The following is a 4,750-nucleotide window of genomic DNA, read 5'->3' on the forward strand; positions in this document are numbered from 1 at the left end:
GACCATATTAGGAAAAAACTAGGATATTAAATTTTTAGTTCTTACGCTAATGTTGTGTTTGATATTTAATTTTAGCAGTGTAGGTATTTGTTGTGTCTTAAATTTAGAATTTTATGTTGTAAAACTAGCCGTTATGGAAGTAACCGTTGAAAAACTGGCTGTTGAAAACTAGCCGTTGAAAAACTAGCCGTTATTAATGAAGCTATATAAATGTCCAATGTTTCATTATTCTGACATATTCTCATACAAAATACACAATATTTCTCTCTTATTTCAAACAGTTTGGTTACCATATAATGGATCCAACCATCAATTTCGATGAAGTTTTAGATCAAATGATAGATGAGGAATTGGAAGACAACACCACTAGGCGTAGCCAAAGAAGAAGAGTGGTACATCGTAATCGTGAAGAAGGTCATGATCGATTGTTCAATGACTATTTTTCAAAAAAAACTTGTGTACAGAGAGCTTCAATTCCGGAGAAGGTTTCGTATGCAAAGGCATGTGTTTCTCCGAATTGTAAACGCATTCAACAACCATGATGAATACTTTCAAATAAGGGTCGATGCACTACGTCGAAAAGGCTTATCTCCATTGCAGAAGTGCACAACTGCTATTCGTATATTGGCTTATGGATCACATGCAGACAATGTGGATGAATACGTTCGAATTGGTGAAACAACTGCAGTGGAATGCTTGGAGCGATTTGTATTAGGCATTTGCACCATATTTGGGAATGAGTATTTGAGGAGACCAAATAATGAAGACATCGAACGCCTACTACAAATGGGAGTGGCACGCGGATTTCCAGGTATGCTAGGTTCCATTGACTGTATGCACTGGGAATGGAAAAATTGTCTAGTTGCTTGGAAAGGTCAATTTTGTTGAGGTGATTATCGCAACCTAACAATCATTCTTGAAGCCGTGGCATCACAAGACTTATGAATTTGGCATGCATTTTTTGGAACCGTTGGTTCAAATAATGACATTACCGTGTTAAATGGATCTAATGTGTTTGTTGTTAGGATGTGCGCCCTAACGCAATTCACAGTGAATAGAACCCAATACAATATGGGATACTATTTAATGGATGACATTTATCCAAACATTGCCACGTTTGTGAAGATCATCTCAATGCCACAAGGAGAAAAACGAAAATTATTTGCACAACGACAAGAATCGACAAGAAAGGATGTAGAACAAGCGTTTGGAGTGCTCCAATCTCGATTCACAATTATATGTAGTCAGACACATTTTTGGGATGCTGGTAAAATGAAGAATATCATTTATGCATGCATCATATTGCATAACATGATTATTGAGAACGAAGCTGACACATATCAAAATAATATGGATTACGATAGTGTAGATAATAACACTTCAACATTTGAAGTATCTTTAGGTGTTCACCCTAGTATCAGATCAACATACCTCCAAAGGAGAGCACAACTTCATGACAAACAAAAACACCGCCAACTTCAAGCAGATTTAATTGAACATATTTGGGAATGTTTCGGAAATGAAAATAACAATTAATTTAATGTAATATTTTTATTTTTCATCATTATGTTTTTCATTTCAATGTCCTTGTATTTAATTTATATCTATTATTTTGTAAAAATGTATTTTTTATTGTTACACATTTCCTTTGAATGTTATGCAATTTTTTTATTTTTAATTTATATTTAATATTTTCTTCATTTATTCATATTTATTATTTGTATACATAAAAATTGAAAAAATGAATTAATTATTTTATTGGAATAATAATTAAATTATAATAAAATAATTTAAATGTTTGGATTTCTTGCGGTTTTTTACGATTTCTTTCATTTGAGTAAAATTCAATATGAGTTTCTTATGAGTAACATGTTATTGTGGAGACCATAAAAAGTGCTGCGGGATCACAAAAAGATAATTAAAAAACCCATATAAGAAACTTGGACTGGAAATGCTCTTAGTTTTTTTGGTCTTTAACTAGCCAAATAGTTCTGTAGTGTATTTTAAGTTGAATAACTCAATATCTTTAATCTATAATTACCCTATATTGGATCCTCAAATCATTTAGACTTTGATGTAAAATACTTTTATGGACCTAAAATACAAGTGTGCCTCATTAAAACCTCTCTAACAAAAAATCTCTCAGCAATAAATGAAGTAGGAAAAAAGGTACATCATCACGTACAAATTTAACTGTAATAGAAATTGAGATAAGTGGCGTTCAACGTTTGAGGAATTCCCTTGCCAGATAAGTTCTCTTGTCGGTAGGCTCCACTTCTGAGTGAATTAGTGACTCTGAAAGGTCCTTCCTAGTTTGCAGTGACATTTCCTTCTTTAGCATCTTTCCAACATCTCTGCATTTTCTCTACACCAAGTCTCATGCCTCAAAGTTTCTGCGTTTAACTCGGCTGCTATATCTTTTCTCAGCTCTCCTTTGATATGTTTAAGCTCTGATTTGGACCTTATTGAGGATATCTTTGGTTAGGGCGAGTGATTGTCTAAGAATCTCCTCATTCTCCTTCTCCACAAAATTTGTCCTCCTAAAAGAGGATTGTCCCACTTCTACCAATATCATAGCATCTGATCCATATGAAAGTCAAAAAGGGGTCTCACCTATTGTCGACTGTAGAGTGTAACGATATGCCCATAAGATGGCAAGGAATTCTTCGTCCCATATGCCTTTGCCTTCTCTAACTCTCTTTTTCAGCTCTTTGAGTATGACCTTATTTGCTGCCTCAGTCTTCCCAATATTGCTTTGCGAGTGTTCAACCAAGGTTACTTAGTATTTGATTCCCAGGTTTTGGAGAAATTCTTCCAATCCTTTTCAAAAAAAATTCTTCCCATTGTCAAAAATTAATGTATTCAAAATTCCAAATCAGCAAACGATATTTTTCCATATAAATTTTTTGACGTTAGCAGCAGGGATGGTTGCTAAGGGCTCAACCTCAATCCACTTAGTGAAATTGTCAATGCTGACTAGGAGAAATTTCACTTGCCTTTTTGATGGTGGAAAGGGTCCAAGGATATCTACTCCATAGGTGGTGAAAAACCATGGTGCCACCACGTTGTGCAATTATTTTTCTGGTAGGTGAGATATGTTACCAAACTTTTGACATTCTTTACACTTCTTGATGTATTTGACACAATCTCTTCTCATAGTAGCTTAGTAATATTCGGCCTTGAGTACTCGAGTGGCCATTGATTATGACCCGGAGTGCATTCCGCATATTCCTCTATGCATCTCATTCAACACGTACTCGTGTTGTTCTTTGGGCAAGCACTTTAACTTGGTAGCTGTGAAGCCTCTTCTATATAGGTCTCCTCCCTCGATCACATAGTAGCTGACATTTCTCTTCAACTTCCTTGTTGCTGTCGTGTCTTTTAAAAGTGATCCCCTTGCTAAGAAATTCTAAATCTCGGATAACCATTCTAAATCTCATTCAGCATCACACTAGCTATTGTTGTCAAGACTTGGCTTTGAGATTGTTTCTTGAATTATAGTTTTATGCTATCATTTCTTCTTTGGGATGACCAATTTGGATAACAAGTTGGCTCTTTCATTTTTTTTCTCTCTTATCACATGCTTGAGTTCGAACTTTGTAAATGATCCGTTGAACTGAGTGACCAAATGAAAGTATCTTGTCATTTAGGGATCCTTAGATAAACTTATTCATTCTCTAACGATAATGGCATGGCATAACATATTCATCATTAAAGCTTACTATTTCTAATATAGGAGTAAATAGTGCTCTATTTTTAAAATAATATAAGTTACCAAAAAAATCTTTAAAGTAGTATTCATAAAAAAAAAAAACTCTTTAAAGAACTTAAAATTACCATTGATCAAACAAATTAGGAAAAACTATATGATCATATTTCTTTATATTTCAATTTTAAAATATTGATAGATAAACTTTTGGTTTTAAATATAAATATATCATATTTAAATATTATGTAATATAATAAAATAAAATTTTATAACATCTTATTAATACCAATTTGCCCTATGGAGTACTAAATTTCAATTTACTAATTTTTTTATCAACTTTACATGTAGGAATATTAATAAATTTAAATTTTATTTCCAGTCTAAGTTTAAAATAATTAAATTATTAATTTATTCATATCTCAACGTTAAAAAATATTGGCTTGAAAAAATTTAAAATTGTTTAAAATTTCAAATATAATTGAGTAATAAAAGGTTGTTATTTCTTTAAAAAAATTTATTCAATAAAATTAGAGAATTTAATGGAGGAAAAATAGTCACTTTAGGTCACTGTAAAAAAAATAGCAAATAAATACAAAATTCATACCTACAACAATTTGTTAAAAAATTACTCACAATAGAAAAAGTTGAGTCTTAAAGTTGGAGGCTTAAAAAATTGACACGTGTTGGCAAATATTTTAAAATTTAATGGTATAGATGCCGTAAAGCACAACACTCTTTACCCAATTTTTATTTGTGATCGAATTCTAGATTCACACACATATAGAGAGAGAGAAAGAGAGAAAGCATGAGTGATTAACATTTAGTGTACAAGGACATAAAAATATTTATATTCAATCAGATGATATTCAAAGAATGCTTAACAATTTGCTTTCAATGTACTGAAAAAAAATACTTACAGCGTTAAAAGTTAATCATTTATAAAAGAAACAAACTAGACATAGCAATGAGGCGGGTCGGATACGGGTATTGTCTCCCCAATTTCTTACTCCGACTCCTCAACATATCCCCATACCCGTATCT

At 32.3% G+C, this 4,750-nt stretch overlaps 1 pseudogene; it reads left to right on the plus strand.

Moving 5' to 3' along the window:
• Positions 1–296: 296 nt before the first annotated feature.
• Positions 297–1,536, plus strand: LOC100807105 (uncharacterized; annotated as a pseudogene).
• Positions 1,537–4,750: the final 3,214 nt, after the last annotated feature.

The sequence above is a fragment of the Glycine max genome, chromosome 16 (genome assembly GCF_000004515.6).
Source record: "Glycine max cultivar Williams 82 chromosome 16, Glycine_max_v4.0, whole genome shotgun sequence".
NCBI lineage: Eukaryota > Viridiplantae > Streptophyta > Magnoliopsida > Fabales > Fabaceae > Glycine > Glycine max.